This window comes from Lactuca sativa, chromosome 7 (genome assembly GCF_002870075.4).
Source record: "Lactuca sativa cultivar Salinas chromosome 7, Lsat_Salinas_v11, whole genome shotgun sequence".
NCBI lineage: Eukaryota > Viridiplantae > Streptophyta > Magnoliopsida > Asterales > Asteraceae > Lactuca > Lactuca sativa.
The window spans coordinates 148,423,213-148,437,821 of NC_056629.2; the positions used below are offsets into that span (position 1 = coordinate 148,423,213).

The window sequence follows — 14,609 nt, forward strand, 5'->3', positions numbered from 1 at the left end:
TAATAATATTATTTAATAAATAAATAAGAAATAAATAATTAACAAATGGAGAAAGAAGTAAAAAGGTAATATAGTCTTTGTAGGTGTGGCATGGACCAAACTCGTAATAAAATCTCATTTTAGGGACCATCCTAGTTAAGAAAAAGAATTTAAAACCAATCATGTAGATTACTGCAAACCAAAAGGACCATTCTTGTAGTTTACTCCAAATACTAAATAAAATTAAGAAATTACGTAGGTCTTCGCACCCACATTAGTATATGGTAGCTTTGCCTTTAATTTTTGGGCTTGTTCGATACAAAGTTTTATAGAGATTTTGAGAGATTTAAGCTTTTATCTTTCAAAAGGAAGTTGGAAAGAAAAACTTTGTTCATCGGGAGGAGCTACCATCTATTTTCTTTTTAATGAAAAAGTTGTTAATCTAAAAGTAACATCACGTAGTTTTTTGGAGCTTTTAACTTTTGGGTTTATGAAATTTCAAATCTATAGAAACTAATAGTTATTTAAAGTTATATTTTCAACTTCTATCTATTAGCTACTAGCTTTCAGTTAGTTTTGTTAAACACGTCCTATATACACAACCACCATCGTGTAACTAGCTACCAATGTATGCAATGCAAATAATCCAAATAAAGTAGAAATTAAAATTCAAAACATACAACCGTTGCTCAAATCCAAACCAACAACTATTTTCTGCATTCAATTGTTCTATATATGTTTCTTTAAACGTCAAATCTAATATACTCTTAAACTACTTTTTAATTTCATTTATGTCCACGACGAGACTTAAACCTTCAACCTCAAAGAGGAAGGACAACATCGAATATCGTTGTGCTAAAAGTCCTTTCTTAACTCTTTTATATACGTAACGGCGGCGGTTACTATATTAATGCCGAAGATATAAGAGTTTTTATAGAATTATTGTGGATAACTATAGTTCGGACAGTTCGGTGAATTAGAATTAAAGATACAAGATTTTTTTATACAAGTAACAAAACTATTGTTTAATAAGAAAAAGACCAATGGTCCCAATGATAATAGATATTGTAGGTGAATATAGTAAAAAGCAAAGCACGTTTGAGGGTAGTTATTGGTTGCCAATCTCCATAGTGATTCTTATAGATCATATTAAACTTCATTGTTCTGCCTTTAATGGACAAAATTTGGTTTATTCATCATGAACTTAACATCTCACCAACAAAATATCACTATATACTAAATAAGTTATATCATTTTAAACGCCACGTACTATCTTAAAAAAAAATTTATTCCCCTTGTAACTACGGTAAAACATGATTATGGATAGTGATAAAACTCAATATAGTAGCGTTTGGTATATGATACTTGAGGTAAGAGGACTGAAGTAGATTGAACATTGGATTTGACTAGATAGAACTCACAAATTTATATATATATATATATATATATATATATATATATATATATATATATATATATATATATATATATATATATATATATATATATATATATATATATATATATATATATATATATATATATATATATATATATATATATAGCGTTTGGCTAAAAGAGTATAAGTCAAGACATTCAAATCACCAAATTGTCCCTAGAGTCAACACATAATTCAAATACTTTCTAACATTTTTATAATTAACTTACACGATATATATATATATATATATATATATATATATATATATATATATATATATATATATATATATATATATATATATATATATATATATATATATATATATATATAATACTTTATTCTAAAGCATATTAGTTATATCTTCAATTTTAAAACGTATAAGATGTAAAATTTTTTGTGCAAATCAATTATGCATAAATAAATCACTAATATTTATCAAAATTTTGAAGACATGAATTAAAGAAAAGTTACAAATCAATTTTTTCGGTAAGATCCGTTGAGAACTCATAGTTTCTGAGACCTCAATAACATAAGGTTTAGTATATATGCATATTTTTTCAACAACATATATGCATATCTTTTCTAAACATTTTCATGCCTTTACGTCAAGATTTTCATATTTTGTCAGTTTATCGTTTTCACGTCTTCAATATTTTCCACAAATTCATCGACATCTACATGAAAAATAAAAAAATGATTAAATGCAAAAAAACAGAACTCACAAAAATGCATATGTATATATCATGTAAGATTAACATTTGATTATATAATGTAAGATTCACATGTGATTGTATAATGTGGTATTCACATGTGATTGTATCTTTTAACATTCAAATGACAAATTCATAAGAAAATATCTTTTAAAAAATTAATGAAGAGCACTCACACAAAATGCATGTGTGAATATAGACGTTATTCATATGTGATTTACATGTAATTTACATGTAATTCATATGTGATTCATTTATAATTTACATGTGAATCACATATATTTCATATGTGAATTACATGTTAATCACATCTAATTTATATGAATTACGTGCTAATTAAATTTGAATCACATATAATTCATATTGAATTAATGTGATTTATAGGTTAAACACATGTACTTCATATGTACTTCAATTGTGATTTTGTGAATCACATGTAATTTATATGTGATTTACGTGTGATTTATATGTGAATCACATATGAATTATTACAAATCCACCTGACTAATCAAAATGTATAAGTGATTATAAGCATACATCACATTTCCTACCAACGAGGCACATCTTTTGCAGGGATTCCTATGAAGAAATAAGCTATAAGTCCAAGACATGTTGCAATCTGAGTGAAACCAAACTTTTGATAATAAAAGGTCAATAAAAAGACACATAAAATAATTTTATTAACTTTCATACCTCTATAATGTACAGATATGCAACAGGAGGGAAATCACCCATTCTTGTTCCCTCAAGAAGCCTTCCAAAAAGCGTACCTCCAAGTCCATCAGTTGTGGCACTACAAGTCATAGTTTTGGTATTATTAGGAATGCCAACACTATAAAATTATATTAAGCAGCTTAAGAGTGTAAATAATATATACACTTACCTCAATGAAGCACCGATTATCACTGGTATGGAAGAAATTTGGAATGACCTTTGATGTCTAATCCCATCAACAATCCATCCATTAACTACATAATTCAAGTGTTATCTTTGTATGATTCATCACTCAAGGAGTCAAGCTCTGATATAGCTTCGTCAAATGCTTGTTTCGCCAGGTGGCAAGCTCTAACAACACCAACATTTAATAAAACAATATTTTAGTTTTTTCTTTTGCTTAAAAAATTATCAACAACTTTATTGAAAATTCGACATTACCTTTCGGAAGAATTCATAACCTCATAATATAAAACATAAAAGTTCAAAGCCAAACTCAATCAGATAGGATGAGTAGGAGATAAATCCTCTGCAACAGTAGATGCCAACTGGGGGTAAATAAGTCAATATGTTATTTATCAAAAAATCTAAAACTTATCAAGAATTTTAAAAATAAAAAGCAAATTATATGATAAGCCTTCAGCGACTTGACTGATGAGGTGCCTATTTTTTTTATCATTATCATACTTGAACTCTACAAGATACCTTTAGTAGTCTCTTTTCCAGCATACCATAATAAAATCCCATAAATAATGTAACAACCCAATGTTCATATAAATTTTTATTTTGATTTTTAAACAAACATAAACCATAAAATCTCAATGGCAATTGGTTTCAAATTCATAACATCAACATTTTATTTAAAATATCACAGTGATTTCAAATTCATAACATCAATATTTTATTTAAAATATCATAGTGTCGCCATAAAAATGCGTGAGAGAGTGTGTGTCACGCAATCAAACATTGCTCTTACCCTTAGGCTCAGAAGTACCTGAAATAATCAACAAACTGTAACCTAATGCTTAATGACTTCTCCAGAGCATACTCCACACAATCCACATAATCACATAACCCATATTAGGTATAAAAGCTACATATACCACAAGCCATGCATACAAACATATAAGGATGTCGTGGGGTCCTCCTAGGGTCCTACTCCAGTATGTAATGGCCTCCTCCACATGCTCTTACACCTAGGTGCTATGGGCTCCCCCATGGTCTATAGTTGGAAAGCCATGGGATCCCTTACATGGTCTGACATCCGAGTGCCATGGGCTCCCTCTTTACCTGAAAAGTCATGGGCTCCCCTACACGGTCTTACATCCAAGCGCCATAGGCTCCCGCCATGGTCTTTCCTGAAAGTATACCACATATACAACTAGCATACTACCTAGCATATAACCAACTAACATGTCGTATATCACTACATCAACTAGTGTACCACATATCAAAAAAATGCCCGACCTTTGTGCCTTCGACCTATTAGTATGGTGAGGAGACTCACCTCTCAAGAATGTTAATTGATAAGAAATGATAGGTCCCAACACGCAGCTCCAACTCACCTGCCTAAAATCATCATGTTACTAGATTTGTCAAAATCTCGAAATACCAACAATACCCTCAAGGTCAAACTTGGTGAAAGTCAAGGTCAATAGTCCATGTTGACCCAACTCGTCGAGTGCATCTAGAAACTCGTCGAGTTCATTCAGTGTTCAGAAAATCTATGGAAAATTGTAGCCAACTCGCCGAGTTTACTCGTCAGACCAAAAATAGGAAAATCCAATCCAACTTGTCGATTCATCTCATTACTCACCAATTTTACTCTGTAGACTAAAAATGGGGAAAAACCAATCCAACTCGTCGAGTCATCTCATTATTTCGCCGAGTTTACTCTATAGACCGAAAACGGGAAAACACGATCCAACTCGTCGAGTTATCTCATCAACTTGGGAAGCTTTCCATTGTCTTAATAAATTCAGCCCTTTCAATCGAATCCAACGCCCCAAACTACAGATCCAGTCCCTTAGGACTAAAATACCACGTAAAGTTGTAAACTTTACGTGCATGCAAGGCCTTAAAAGGTTAAAACACTAAAACTAAGGTTCATACAAGGTTTACGGCATGCAAAAGCGCCTAGACTAGATAAATTGGGAAACTTTATGTCCATGGAGGCCTAGAAGTGTCCAGATTTGAAACCATATCCTCATAACAAGTTCGAACCTAAGAATGACATCATTATGCACCAAAAGTGACAATATACTTTCACAAGATGAGATCTAAGCAAATAGTGGTCAAGGTAGCAACTTTATACCTAAAGATGGTTACCAAAACATAATATATGTCGGATCTACTGCCTCTCTCTTTACTATAACTTCTTCAAGCTCCAAATTCATTCACAACCACACCAAAATCACTCTCCAAAGCTGTCTGACACACTCAAGAAGGTATAACGCTCGATCTAGGGTTTCTCTGGGTTGTAAGGACTATGAGGGAGGCTACAAGTGAGCCATAAGTTCTTTAAATCGTGGTACAAATCCCTGAAAATTAGGGGTTTCCCTTAAACTGTCTACTCGTCGAGTTGGGGCATTCCAACTCGTCGAGTAGACCCTGAGTCACGCGTCCAAAACGATCTCTACTCGACAAGTTGGAGCTCCCCAACTCGTTGAGTTCCAGTCCAAAACCCTAACATATTGAAAAAAAAAATTATACCTGAAACGGCACTTGCAAATCACCCCCACTTGAGCTAGACTTCGTCCTCGAATTCTATGGATGCGAACAAATACAGGTAGTGGTGTCACATCTCCTCTTATGTCTCCCATGTCCACTCGGAGCCGTTTCGGTGCTGTAATTGCACCTTCACTAACTTCACTTCCTTGTTACGGAGTACCTTAGTCTTCCTATTCAGAACTGCAACGGACCTCTCAATGTTGTTCAGGCTCTTATCCACCTGAATTTCATCTAGAGAAACAACTGCGACCTTGTCTGTGACACACTTCCGAAGCTGAGACACATGGAAGGTGTTGTGGATCGAGCTGAGCTCGTCTGACATATCCAAGCGGTAAGCTATCTTGCCCACCTGGGCGGTAATCCATAATGGACCAATGTATCGAGGCCCTAACTTGCCCCTCTTCCGGAACCTGATGACACCCATCCATGGTGAAACTTTCAACAACATGAAATTCCCCACCTGGAACTCGAGATCTGATCAGTGTCAGTCCGCATAGTGTTGGGATCATATTGTTGCGTCTTGGGCTCATTCCTTTTAGCCCAGTTTTGTAACCGGTTTGTGCCCATCCAACTGTGCATTATTTTATTCTAGGGTTTTAGTATTTAAGGTGCATGCATGCATCCTTTGTCTTGGACGCTAGCTTTTGATTATTCTCATTATAGTATTTTAAACCCTAGCTGGCCTCTATGGTGGAGGTTCTTAATCGAGCTCTGCTGAGGCGTGACTACGTTTGAATCATAAGCATTATATTGATTCCATATTGTGTTCATTTTCTTGTTTGATTTTGTTATTTGTTCTTCATTGATTTACATGTGAAAGATCTAAACGATCTAGAGATTTTATCTCATCAATTGGTATCAGAGCAGGAGGCTGTGTAATTCATACACATCTCCTCTGTTGAAGAAATTATTAGGGTTTTCCGCATTGATTAATATCAATTGAACCGTCATTCCTCATTGGCGTATCTCATTAATTGTTGATCTTGCCCTAACGATACATTACAAGTCTGATCTTAAACAAGTTATCGATCAAACATCGTCACAATGTCTATGGACGATTCACAATCCAATCCAATCAACATCTCGAATAGTATTAGATCAACAACAAGGATTCCAATCCTATATACTCAGGATTCTAAAGTCTGGACGCACCACTTCGAAGATTATGTAATCGGTTCAGAAGATAATGGGTATTTGATCTGGGAAGCAATCACAGTTGGTCAGTTTGCTCACTCAAGCACTTCAAAAATTGTCAAAACTGAAAAGGAGTACAATCAGCTCGTGAATGATGTGAAAGAAATTCCTCAAGACGAGAAAGAGAAGTTTCAGTGCAACATTAAAGCCTTAAGAATGATTAGGTTTGCTTTATAATCGGACACGTTTCGATTGGTGAGTTCATGTGCTACAACGAAAGAGATATGGGATAGGTTAAAGGAATTGTATTCTACTGATGAAGATCTGGAACATTCGATTCAAACTTTGTTACTTTCGGAATTTGGTTATTTCAAACAGAAGCCCGAAGAGAAACTTATTCAAGATTTTGATCGATTTAATCATCTTCTCAGTAATATGATAAAGCATGGGATCGAAAGGAAGGTTATTAAGCAGAAGGTTACCTTCATGAATGGTCTCACACCCGAATGGATGGCAGTTGTGTCTACAGTAAAGGCACATGAACAATTCAAATCCTATTCTTTGGCGAAACTGGTGGGAATACTGAAGTCCCATGAATGTGCGGTGACAAAGGAAACGAATGTGGTTTCCAGCTTGGGTTTTTTAGCGCTTATCTCCAAAGGAAAAGGTGATGTTGAAGAAGAAGAAGAATTAGATCTTGCTGACTATGATCTAACTGGTGGAGAGTATGCCCTGATGGTTTCCAATCCAAGAAAGTTTATCATAAGGAAGTTCCCTGCCAACAAGAACCGAAACTGGTAGGGAAGTTATAGTTCTGAAAAAGTGAAGGAGGAACCGAAGATGGGTTTAAAGTATGAAGAATCTAAAAAGGAAACGAAGATTGGTGGGGACTCAGGTTTTGACTTTCATTATTATGGAGGCAAGAATCACTTTGCCAGAGACTGCATGCCGAAGAAGAAGTCTGAAAGAGTTGATGAAGACGATGAGGAAGCGAACCTCCTGAGACGATTGGAGGAGATCAAGTAAAAGAAATCAGCAGCTAACAATAACACCATGAATGCTTTGATTGTACAGGATACAGGTGATAATGATGAATTTGGTGGAATGCAGGTGTGGTCCACAGATTCAGAGGACGAAGAAGTAAGAAAGCCTACTCATGGCAAGTCTCTGCTGGTGAAAGAAGAAAAGGTTGAGGGAAGATGCTTGATGGTGACGGACGGTGTGTCACAGATGCGAGGATACACAATAGATGGTGGACTGGATGATTAGAAGGAGCGAGAGGACAGATGTTTCACTGCGAAATCTGTCAGTGCACAGATCAATAAATGTGACGAGAAGGAGCGAGAGGACAAATGTTTCTCTGAAAAATCCTATTACTAACTATGAAAAGGAACTAAATGGACTAAAATCTAAATTTTCTAGTTTAAGTAGTAGTCTTACCCAGACTCATGTCACAAAATCTAACCTGACTGATCAAATTAGCAAGATATCGTGGAAGAGTGAGGAGAGGAGAATCTAGATTCAACAGAAGGAGAAGGAATTAATTAGGTCTAGGGATGAGTCAATATATTTGCAACAAGACAATCTTAAGCTTTTAAAACAACGAAACATTTTTTGTTTGATTGCGAAAAGATTATATTTTAATATCACTCAGTTACATCTTGATTGTGAAATAGGAAAGAAGATACATCACATGATTTTACCCTTCCTTGAGTTGAAGGAGGATGAAGTCGATGTCGAAGCTTACAACTGTGAAAATATTGTAACTTCTGATGAAATATCTCATGCCTACAAAATTGGTTTGACAAAATAAAGTCCTACATAAAGTCAAAAGACCATAAGGACATGCTTGAAAATCTATTGGATGAAAACGATAAACTGAAACTGAGAACCGAAACTTTACATAAATTTGACTTGTTGAATGCCAAATTAAGTTTAGAAAATAAAATTGATGTTGAAAATGCGTCTGAACTTAATGAGGATGATGACATTAGTGAAATCTCTGTAGAGGATGTGGTGGACTGTTCTGAATTTGTCAAGAGCGAACCTGAAACAAGTAAAAATCTCATTTCTGAAAACTCTGTTGAGTTCGCTCGCTCATCGATAGACAAGACTAAAGTCCTCAAAGCAAAAGCTGTTGTATATCAAAAGGTTCAAACCACTCCAAATCAAGTTTACATAGTTCAAGGAGTTACACCACAACAGACAGCTGAACTAACAACAGTGGTAGAAGAAGATAATGCTAATGGGTGTGATGAGTTATTCTAGTCAGCACCGATAGATAACGCCGATGAAACAGAAGGTCTATCTCAGAAAACATCATGGAGAGTGAAGAGTAGGTATGTGGCAGAACCACTTAATGAACCTACACGATATGATGTGCCAAGTATAAGTGGTACCAAAACATCTTCAGGCGAACCAGTGATGGCATCTAGTGAGACATGTTCGTCAAAGAGCGAAAGTCGTGCTCAAGTACCGAAGAAAAAGGCCAACATTCACAAAAATCCAAAACAGGTGGCAGAACGAAAGCACCAACGTAACCTGAGATACAAGAAGAATCTCTCAGAAAGAAAAAAGTTTTGGTGATCCCAGAATCGTCATTACGTTAGGAATGAAAGGACAAATAAGTCACAACAAGAACCAAGAGCCAACTGAAAGCAGTCTCCCTTACGTGCGAAGAACAACCGAAACATGGATTTCGGACATCAGGTGATCAACAACCGAAAGGGCAACTTCGGTCCCCGCAACAATAATAATCGAAAGGAAGGTTTCGGTCCCCAACATGTCAGGAACCGAAAGGAAGGTTTCAGTCCTCAACATGTTAGCAACCAAAAGGATGAGTTCGGTCCCAAATACAAACGCTAGAAGAACCGAAGGGAAGATTCTAAGGGGAAAGGAAAGCTCTTTCTAGAAGACGATAGACGCCCGAAAGAGACCCAAAAGCTTGCAGACATCAAAAACACAAATCCTATGTCTAAATCAAATGAGTCCAACTCAAATAAAATCAAAGTTTTTACTATAAAAAGAAAAGATGAAACAACTCTAATAAAAAGAACTTATCTAGGTTATGTTTCTCTTACTATTCCCTGTCCTGTAAAAGGCTCACAAGGACCCAAGAAACTTTGGGTTCCTAAATCTGCTTGACGAAGAATGGTACATTGACAGTGGCTGCTCGCGTCACATGACAGGTAGAAGGGAGGAACTGAGGGGGTTTCGGTCTCTCAAGGATGGTGGAATGGTGAAATATGGCAATAATTCATTCGAAACTATCAAAGGCTATGGAATAATTACAAATGGTGACTTCTTGATCAGAAAGGTTGCATGCGTTGAAGGGTTGCAGCACAACCTCATCAGTGTCTCACAGCTGTTGGTTGGCACCGGATTGAAGGTCTCCTTTGATGACGAAGGCTCATAAATAGTTGAAACAAAATAAAATAATATTCTGCTGAAGTCGAAACGAAAGGGAGAAATGTACCCTTTAAATCTCAATCCAATTCGAGGGAAACCAGCTGTTTTCCTGCTAACGAAGGCACACTCAGACGAAAGCTGGTTATGGCATCGAAGGCTCACTCATCTCAATTTCAAAGATATCAACAAGCTGGTACTTGGAGATCACGTTCGAGGTCTTCCAGTTCTAAAATTTGATAAGGAACATCTATGTACACCTTGTGAAATGGGAAAGCAAAGTTGTCAAAGTCATCCTTCTATAGTCAATACAAAGGTGATAGAACCACTAGAGCTACTACACATCGATCTGTGTGGTCCTTCCTTTATTTAAAGCATTGGTGGAAAAAAGTATATACTTGTTATCATAGACGATTTCTCTCGCTTCACATGGGTATTTTTCTTGAAGCAAAAATCAGAGGCAACTCCCAATCTCAAACTCTTCATAAAGCAAGTAGAGGTTCAATTACGAAAAGTGGTTTGTAATGTGTGAAGCGACAATGGCTTGGAATTCAAGAACAAGGATTTTGAAGATTTTCTAGATGAGAAGGGAATGACTCACAATTTTTCTACTCCATATACTCCATAACAGAATGGAATCGTCGAAAGGCGAAATCGTTCTCTGTGAACTTCGCTTCCTTGGCTTTATATTTCTGGGTTGATGTTATTGCTGCTGCTTGTTACACACGTAAGAGATCGTATCTGAAAAAATGCTTCTCAATCACTCCTTATGAGATCTTATACAACCACAAGCCAAATGTGAAGTTCCTTCACGGGTTCGATTCAAGATGCTTTATCTTCAACTCAAAGGAGAACCGAAACAAGTTTGATGCTAAGGCCGATGAAGGGATCTTTTTGGGCTACGCCTTGAACTCTAAGGCGTATAGAGTTTTGAATAAATGTTCAAAGAAGATTAAAGAAACATACTATGTCACGTGCGATGACAATTATGTCAAGAAGTTGAAGGAAACTGAAGATGATATGCAAGAAATCTTCCCAAAGTCTGGTCAAGTCACAGTGCCAATTTCAAATCTTTTCGAGTAATATATGCTACTCTTCGATGAACCTGAAAAAGCTATTGATTCCGAATCCAAGGCTAAAGATAACCAAGTCAACAATTTGAAGCATATTATTGAAGATGCTGCAAAGAAGATGGCAGATGAACAACGAAAGGCAAATGAAAGGCTAGACTCAAACGAACTGTCCGGTGATAGTCCTTATATCTAGGGGGAGGGTTCATCTCCAAATAATCAAGATTCATCATTCCAGGGGGAGAATCCATCATCACTATCATCAAGGTCAATCGAAAGTCAAAACGAAGGGGAGTATTCTGATCCAGAAATTGAACTCGTGTCATCATTCGAAGGAGAGAATACAAATGCTAATGATGATGATAAACAATCAGAATTTGAAGAAGAAATCAATGCAGAACTGGATCCCTCTTGTGATCCAGATTACCCTCCTCTCATTAAATGGACCAAAGATCATCCTCAAAGTCAAATCATTAGAGAATCCTCTGAAAAGGTATTAACTCGATCACAGCTGAAAGCGAAGCAAGCTGCATTATTCTCTCAAGTAGAATTTTGCATGTTCAACTCTTTCGTCTCCGAAGTTGAGCCAAAGATGATAAATGCAGCTCTTGATCATTCCGTTTGGGTTCAAGCTATGCAAGACGAGCTGAACAAGTATGAAAGAAACAAAGCATGGCGACTAATTCCAACTCCAAAGGATGCTTCGGTCGTCGGTCTTAAATGGGTACTTAGGAATAAGATTGACAAGGAAAGGAATGTTATTCTCAACAAGTCTTGGTTGGTTGTGAAAGGATATTGTCAAGAAGAAGGTATAGATTATGAAGAGACCTTCGCTCTAGTTGCAAGATTAGATTCAATTCGAATCTTTCTTGCTTATGCTACACACAAGAATTCTGAAGTTTATCAAATGGACGTGAAGTGTGCCTTTCTCAATGGAGAACTTGAAGAAATGGTGTACGTAGAGCAACCGCCAGGCTTCGTGAACGAGAAGCATCCAGATCACTGCTACATTTTGGACAAAGCAGTATATGGCCTGAAGCAGGCTCCCAGAGCAACGTATGAAAACCTTACTTGATTCTTGAAAATGTCAAAATTTAAACAAGGTTCGCAACCTTCTTTCATAAGAAAGAAGGTAACCACCTTATGATAGTCCAAATTTATGTTGATGACATCATCTTTGGCTCCACGAATCCCAGCTTAACAGCTGAATTTAGGAAGTTGATGGAAACTAAATTTGAGATGAGCTCAATGGGTCCAATTAACTTTTTCTTTGGTTTGAATATTAGACAGGGACCCAAAGGCATTTTTATCAATCAAGAGGCGTACATAAAGACATTGCTTGACAAGTTTGGCATGATGGGAGACTCAAAGGTGAAAGTTTGTATGGCATTTGCAACTAAGCTTACACCATCGTATGAGAAACCAGCTGCTGACATGATGCTTTATCGTCAGAGGATTGGGTCACTGATGTATCTCACAGCCAACAGGCCAGACATCATGTTCTCAGTCTGCTATTATGCCCGATTCCAAGCTAACCCATGCGAACCTCACATGCTGGAAGTGAAGAATATCTTTCGATATCTGAAGCAAACCTTCTCTCTCAGTCTATGGTGTCCCGCCAACTCAGGATTTTTTGTCCAAGCATTCTCACACGCTGACCTAGGGGGTTGTGTATTGGATCGCAAAAGCACTACTGGAGGATGCCAATTTTTGGATGGAGATTTAGTAAGCTGGCAATCAAAGAAAAAAACATGTGTTTCTCTCCCCACAGCTGAATCTGAATATATTGTTGCAGCCTCATGCACATCTCAGGTCATTCGGATACAAAGTCAACATACACACTATGGGCTGAACATGAAGAAAATCCCACTATATTGCGACTCAGAAAGTGCAATTAGGATTTGTCATATCCCAGTGCAACACTCAAAGACAAAGCTCATCGCACTGCGATATCACTTCATCAAAGATAATGTGGAAGATGGTAACGTAGAAATTCATTTCGTCAGAACCACTAATCAATTAGCAGACATCTTTACTAAGGCTTTACCTGGAGCAAGTTTGAATATGATCCTTCAAGGCCTAGGAATAATGGAAGATGAATCAGTGCCGAAATTGCCTTTGCTTCAAAAGGTTATAAGAGAAACAGAGTGAACGCTCGGTCTATTTCAGGTTCGGTTCACAAGGAAACCGAAATGAACCTAATGCTCGGTTTATTTCGGGTTCGGTCCTACTGAGCTCAGTTCGCTTCTTTTTCACTAAAAGGTATTTTGGTTGTATTCTTTTGTACACTTCTTTTACATACTCATTTTTATGTTTTTCTTTTAATTTTTTTTATTTCCATTTAATCCAAAAATAATTTTCCTTTTATTTCTCTTTCTTTCGAAATTTATCACAAAATACAAAAATATTTTCCATTTTATTTCATTTTTATCATGTTTTTCTTTGTATAAAATTTACTCTCAATGATGGAGTTGTATCTGGTATAAATTCTTTTCTATAGATTAGTTAAGTGTCCCTATATGCATGTTGCTGCATGTTGACCAAAGCCTCTGAATATTTTGAGTGAAGCCTTAATAATGTGATATATACAAATCATGTTTTCCCAATTAGGCTGTTACATTCTCTCTAATCGTGAGCTACCTTACTCTTCTCATATTGAGTTTAGAGTTTTCTGCTTGGTTCTACTTTTATAGCAGAGGTACATTCGCTTCTTAAACCACCTACATCATTTTTCTCCATCTCCCTTCATATCATTCATCTAACCCTTGAGACTCTCAGCACCAACCACTGAGGTTTATGGTTACACAACACTCTGTTTTTATGATCTTAGTCTCGTGTCACTATGTACCAAGTGAAACCCACAATTCACTACCCATAATGCATTGACGGTCAACAATTACAATGTTCTAGCTTTCACCAGTGAAATCTCTTTTTACTTTGAGAGATCCTTTCGAAATTGTCTATCACCAAGACTTTTCTTCTCCAAGGATCCATTTTTTTTTTTAGATTTCTTATTTTCAACAGTCACTGAATACATGTCAAACCTACTTGTTCAATAGGCCACATTGGTCTCACAAGTACTTCTTTCTCTTTCGGTCTTATATTAAGAATTGAAACTTGAATTGAAGCAAAAGCCACCCTTACAAGCCTAATATATAAAAGATGCCTTTCATTGCCTATTAAAAGGCACTTGATTGTATTCTAACGGGAAACCTCACATACACTTTAAAGTCTCTTTTGACTTGAAAGGAAGAGATTCGTGCTCGGGATCCACTGTTTCATGTCTTAATCGACATCACAATATCCCACAAAGTTCGATTTATTTCTTTATCATTCACACTCTATGCACGAAAATCATTGATTTTCCAAAAATCTGGTTCTATTTTTCATATGGAATGGGTTCTAAAAGCATTATGGTGTTTT

General features: G+C 36.2%; 1 pseudogene; it reads right to left on the reverse strand.

The window, feature by feature from the left end:
- Positions 1–2,061: 2,061 nt before the first annotated feature.
- LOC111894026 (14-3-3 protein 7-like) overlaps positions 2,062–14,609 on the reverse strand; it is a 75,149-nt pseudogene continuing 62,601 nt past the window's right edge.